Below are 6,843 nucleotides of genomic sequence, written 5' to 3' on the forward strand. Positions count from 1 at the left end.
AGAGCGTAAAATTTGTGGTCTTCTCAACCATTTCTTAGCTTCAAATTCCCATATCTGGCGAACGGATTGGCCAAACCCAAATTTTCCTGTTGCGTCTGAAAGTAGCAACTCGCCCGATTACAGCGGTATGTCTATTTGTTCCTTAGGCCATTCTGGTTAAGCGTTTGGAGCAGCAGAAGTGCGAAAAATTTGTTGTGTTCTCAAACATTTCTTAGCTTCAAACTGCCATATCTCGCGAACGGATTGACCAAACCCAAAAATTCCTTTTGCGTCTGACAGTAGAAACTCGCCCGATTACAACGGTATGTGTATTTTTTCCCTAGGCCATTCTGGTCACGCGTTTGGAGCAGCAGAAGTGCGAAAAATTTGTTGTCCTCTCAACCATTTCTTAGCTTCAAACTCCCATATCTCGCGAACGGATTGACCAAACCCAAAAATTCCTGTTGCGTCTGACAGTAGAAACTCGCCCGACTACAAAGGTATGTGTTTTTTATCCCTGGGCCATTCTGGTCACGCGTTTGGAGCAGCAGAAGTGCGCAAAACTTGTTGCCTTCTCAACCATTTCTTAGCTCCAAACTCTCATATCTCGCGAACGGATTGACCAAACCCAAAAATTTCTGCTGCGCCTGAAAGTAGAAACTCCTACGATTACAACGGTATTTGTATTGTTTCCCTAGGCCATTCTGGTTAAGTGTTTGGAGCAGCGGAAGTACTAAAAATTTGTTGTCTTCTCAACCATTTCTTAGCTTCAGACTCCCATATCTCGCGAACGGATTGACCAAACACAAAAACTCCTGTTGCGCCTGAAGTAGAAACTCGCCCGATTACAACGGTATGTGTATTTTTTCCCCAGGCCATTCTGGTTAAGCGTTTGGAGCAGCAGAATTGCGAAAAATTTGTTGTGTTCTCAACCGTTTCTTAGCTTCAAACTCCCATATCTAACGAACGGATTGACCAAACCCAAAAATTCCTGTTGCGTCTGAAAGTAGAAACTCGCCCGATTACAATGGTATGTCTATATTTTCCTTAGGCCATTCCGGATAAGCGTTTGGAGCAGCAGAAGGACGATAAATTTGTTCTCTTCTCAACCATTTCTTAGCTTCAAACGCCCATATCTGGCGAACGGATTGACCAAACACGAATATTCCTGTTGCGTCTGAAAGTAGAAACTCGCCCGATTACAACGGTATGTCTATTTGTTCCTTAGGCCATTCTGGTTAAGCGTTTGAAGCAGCAGAAGTGCGAAAAATTTGTTGTCTTCTCAACCATTTCTTAGATTCAAACGCCCATATCTGGCGAACGGATTGACCAAACCCAAATATTCCTGTTCCGTCTGAAAGTAGAAACTCGCCCGATTACAACGGTATGTGTATTTTTGCCCTAGGCCATTCTGGCTAAGCGTTTGGATCAGCAGAAGTGCTGAAAATTTGTTGCCTTCTCAACCATTTCTTAGCTTCAGACTCCCATATCTCGCGAACGGATTGACCAAACACAAAAACTCCTGTTGCGCCTGAAGTAGAAACTCGCCCGATTACAACGGTATGTGTATTTTTTCCCTAGGCCATTCTGGTTAAGCGTTTGGAGCAGCAGAATTGCGAAAAATTTGTTGTGTTCTCAACCGTTTCTTAGCTTCAAACTCCCATATCTAACGAACGGATTGACCAAACCCAAAAATTCCTGTTGCGTCTGAAAGTAGAAACTCGCCCGATTACAATGGTATGTCTATATTTTCCTTAGGCCATTCCGGATAAGCGTTTGGAGCAGCAGAAGGGCGATAAATTTGTTCTCTTCTCAACCATTTCTTAGCTTCAAACGCCCATATCTGGCGAACAGGATTGACCAAACACGAATATTCCTGTTGCGTCTGAAAGTAGAAACTCGCCCGATTACAACGGTATGTCTATTTGTTCCTTAGGCCATTCTGGTTCAGCGTTTGAAGCAGCAGAAGTGCGAAAAATTTGTTGTCTTCTCAACCATTTCTTAGATTCAAACGCCCATATCTGGCGAACGGATTGACCAAACCCAAATATTCCTGTTGCGTCTGAAAGTAGAAACTCGTCCGATTACAACGGTATGTCTATTTGTTCCTTAGGCCATTCTGGTTAAGCGTTTGGAGCAGCAGAAGTGCGAAAACTTTGTTGTCTTCTCAACCATTTCTTAGATTCAAACGCCCATATGTGGCGAACGGATTGACCAAACCCAAATATTCCTGTTCCGTCTGAAAGTAGAAACTCGCCCGATTACAACGGTATGTGTATTTTTGCCCTAGGCCATTCTGGCTAAGCGTTTGGAGCAGCAGAAGTGCTGAAAATTTGTTGCCTTCTCAACCATTTCTTAGCTTCAAACTCCCATATCTCGCGCACGGATTGACCAAACCCAAAAATTCCTGTTGCGTCTGAAAGTAGAAACTCGCCCGATTACAATGGCATGTGTATTTTTTCCCTAGGCCATTCTGGTTAAGCGTTTGCAGCTACAGAGTTGCGAAAAATTTTTTGTCTTCTGAACCATTTCTTAGCTTCAAACGCCCATATCTGGCGAACGGATTGACCAAACCCAAATATTCCTGTTGCGTCTGAAAGTAGAAACTCGCCCGATTACAACGGTATGTCCATTTGTTCCTTAGGCCATTCTGGTTAAGCGTTTGGAGCAGCAGTAGTGCGAAAAATTTGTTGTCTTCTCAACCATTTCTTAGATTCAAACGCCCATATCTGGCGAACGGATTGACCAAACCCAAATATTCCTATTGCGTCTGAAAGTAGAAACTCGCCCGATTACAACGGTATGTGTATCTTTTCCCTAGGCCATTCTGGTTAAGCGGTTAGAGCAGCAGAAGTGCGCAAAATTTGTTGTCATCTTAACCATTTCTTAGCTTCAAACTCCCATATCTCGCGAACGGATTGACCAAACCCAAAAATTCCTGCTGCGTCTGAAAGTAGAAACTCGTACGATTACAACGGTATGTGTATTGTTTCCCTAGGCCATTCTGGTTAAGCTTTTGGAGCAGCAGAAGTGTGAAAAATTTGTTGTCTTCTGAACCATTTCTTAGCTTCAAACGCCCATATCTGGCGAACGGATTGACCAAACCCAAATATTCCTGTTGCGTCTGAAAGTAGAAACTCGCCCGATTACAACGGTATGTGTATTTTTTCCCTAGGCCATTCTGGTTAAGCGTTTGGAGCTACAGAGGTGCGAAAAATTTGTTGTCTTCTGAACCATTTCTTAGCTTCAAACGCCCATATCTGGCGAACGGATTGACCAAACCCAAATATTCCTGTTGCGTCTGAAAGTAGAAACTCGCCCGATTACAACAGTATGTGTATTTTTTCCCTAGGCCATTCTGGTTAAGCGTTTGGAGCAGCAGAAGTGCGAAAAATTTGTTGTATTCCCAACCATCTCTTAGCTTCAAACTCCCATATCAAGCGAACGGATTGACCAAACCCAAAAATTCCTGTTGCGCCTGAAAGCAGCAACTCTCCCTATTACAACGGTATGTGTATTTTTTCCCTAGGCCAATCTGGTTAAGCGTTTGGAGCAGCAGAAGTGCGTAAAATTTGTTGTCTTCTCAACCATTTCATAGCTTCAAACTCCCATATCTCGCGAACGGATTGATCAAACCCAAATATTCCTGTTGCGTCTGAAAGTAGAAACAGGCCCGATTACAACGGTATGTGTATTTTTTCCCTAGGCCATTCTGGTTAAGCGTTTGGAGCAGCAGAAGAGCGTAAAATTTGTGGTCTTCTCAACCATTTCTTAGCTTCAAATTCCCATATCTGGCGAACGGATTGGCCAAACCCAAATTTTCCTGTTGCGTCTGAAAGTAGAAACTCGCCCGATTACAACGGTATGTCTATTTGTTCCTTAGGCCATTCTGGTTAAGCGTTTGGAGCAGCAGAAGTGCGAAAAATTTGTTCTCTTCTCAACCATTTCTTAGCTTCAAACGCCCATATCTGGCGAACGGATTGACCAAACACGAATATTCCTGTTGCGTCTGAAAGTAGAAACTCGCCCGATTACAACGGTATGTGCATTTTTTCCCTAGGCCATTCTGGTTATGCGTTCGGAGCTGCAGAAGTGCGAAAATTTGTTGTCTTCTCAACCATTTCTTAGCTTCAAACTCCCATATCTCGTGATCGGATCGACCAAACCCAAAAATTCCTGTTGCGCCTGAAAGCAGTAACTCTCCCTATTACAACGGTATGTGTATCTTTTCCCTAGGCCATTCTGGTTAAGCGGTTAGAGCAGCAGAAGTGCGCAAAATTTGTTGTCATCTTAACCATTTCTTAGCTTCAAACTCCCATATCTCGCGAACGGATTGACCAAACCCAAAAATTCCTGCTGCGTCTGAAAGTAGAAACTCGTACGATTACAGCGGTATGTGTATTGTTTCCCTAGGCCATTCTGGTTAAGCTTTTGGAGCAGCAGAAGTGTTAAAAATTTTGTTGGCTTCTCAACCATTTCATAGCTACAGACTCCCATATCTCGCGAACGGATTGACCAAACACAAAAATTCCTGTTGCGCCAAAAAGTAGAAACTCGCCCGATTACAACGGTATGTGTATTTTTTCCCTGGGCCATTCTGGTTAAGCGTTTGGGGCAGCAGAAGTGCTAAAAATTTGTTGTCTTCTCAACCATTTCTTAGCTTCAAACGCCCATATCTGGCGAACGGATTGACCAAACCCAAATATTCCTGTTGCGTCTGAAAGTAGAAACTTGCCCGATTACAACGGTATGTGTATTTTTTCCCTAGGCCATTCTGGTTAAGCGATTGGGGCAGCAGAAGTGCTAAAAATTTGTTGTCTTCTCAACCATTTCTTAGCTTCAAACGCCCATGTCTGGCGAACGGATTGACCAAACCCAAAAATTCCTTTTGCGTCTGAAAGTAGAAACTCGCCCGATTACAACGGTATGTGTATTTTTGCCCTAGGCCATTCTGGCTAAGCGTTTGGAGCAGCAGAAGTGCTGAAAATTTGTTGCCTTCTCAACCATTTCTTAGCTTCAAACTCCCATATCTCGCGAACGGATTGACCAAACCCAAAAATTCCTGTTGCGTCTGAAAGTAGAAACTCGCCCGATTACAATGGCATGTGTATTTTTTCCCTAGGCCATTCTGGTTAAGCGTTTGCAGCTACAGAGGTGCGCAAAATTTGTTGTCTTCTGAACCATTTCTTAGCTTCAAACGCCCATATCTGGCGAACGGATTGACCAAACCCAAATATTCCTGTTGCGTCTGAAAGTAGAAACTCGCCCGATTACAACGGTATGTGTATTTTTTCCCTAGGCCATTCTGGTTAAGCGTTTGGAGCTACAGAGGTGCGAAAAATTTGTTGTCTTCTGAACCATTTCTTAGCTTCAAACGCCCATATCTGGCGAACGGATTGACCAAACCCAAATATTCCTGTTGCGTCTGAAAGTAGAAACTCGCCCGATTACAACGGTATGTGTATTTTTTCCCTAGGCCATTCTGGTTAAGCGTTTGGAGCAGCAGAAGTGCGAAAACTTTGTTGTCTTCTCAACCATTTCTTAGATTCAAACGCCCATATCTGGCGAACGGATTGACCAAACCCAAATATTCCTGTTGCGTCTGAAAGTAGAAACTCGCCCGATTACAAAGGTATGTGTATTTTTTCCCTAGGCCATTCTGGTTAAGCGTTTGGGGCAGCAGAAGTGCGAAAAATTTGTTGTGTTCCCAACCATCTCTTAGCTTCAAACTCCCATATCAAGCGAACGGATTGACCAAACCCAAAAATTCCTGTTGCGCCTGAAAGCAGCAACTCTCCCTATTACAACGGTATGTGTATTTTTTCCCTAGGCCAATCTGGTTAAGCGTTTGGAGCAGCAGAAGTGCGTAAAATTTGTTGTCTTCTCAACCATTTCATAGCTTCAAACTCCCATATCTCGCGAACGGATTGACCAAACCCAAATATTCCTGTTGCGTCTGAAAGTAGAAACAGGCCCGATTACAACGGTATGTGTATTTTTTCCCTAGGCCATTCTGGTTAAGCGTTTGGAGCAGCAGAAGAGCGTAAAATTTGTGGTCTTCTCAACCATTTCTTAGATTCAAACGCCCATATCTGGCGAACGGATTGACCAAACCCAAATATTCCTGTTGCGTCTGAAAGTAGAAACTCGCCCGATTACAACGGTATGTCTATTTGTTCTTTAGGCCATTCTGGTTAAGCGTTTGGAGCAGCAGAAGTGCGAAAACTTTGTTGTCTTCTCAACCATTTCTTAGATTCAAACGCCCATATCTGGCGAACGGATTGACCAAACCCAAATATTCCTGTTCCGTCTGAAAGTAGAAACTCGCCCGATTACAACGGTATGTGCATTTTTGCCCTAGGCCATTCTGGCTAAGCGTTTGGAGCAGCAGAAGTACTGAAAATTTGTTGCCTTCCCAACCATTTCTTAGCTTCAAACTCCCATATCTCGCGAACGGATGGACCAAACCCAAAAATTCCTGTTGCGTCTGAAAGTAGAAACTCGCCCGATTACAATGGCATGTGTATTTTTTCCCTAGGCCATTCTGGTTAAGCGTTTGCAGCTACAGAGGTGCGAAAAATTTGTTGTCTTCTGAACCATTTCTTAGGTTCAAACGCCCATATCTGGCGAACGGATTGACCAAACCCAAATATTCCTGTTGCGTCTGAAAGTAGAAACTCGCCCGATTACAACGGTATGTCTATTTTTTCCTTAGGCCATTCTGGTTAAGCGTTTGGAGCAGCAGAAGTGCGAAAAATTTGTTGTCTTCTCAACCATTTCTTAGATTCAAACGCCCATATCTGGCGAACGGATTGACCAAACCCAAATATTCCTGTTGCGTCTGAAAGTAGAAACTCGCCCGAT

The sequence above is a fragment of the Ptiloglossa arizonensis genome, unplaced genomic scaffold (assembly GCF_051014685.1).
Source record: "Ptiloglossa arizonensis isolate GNS036 unplaced genomic scaffold, iyPtiAriz1_principal scaffold0082, whole genome shotgun sequence".
Taxonomy (NCBI): Eukaryota; Metazoa; Arthropoda; class Insecta; order Hymenoptera; family Colletidae; genus Ptiloglossa; species Ptiloglossa arizonensis.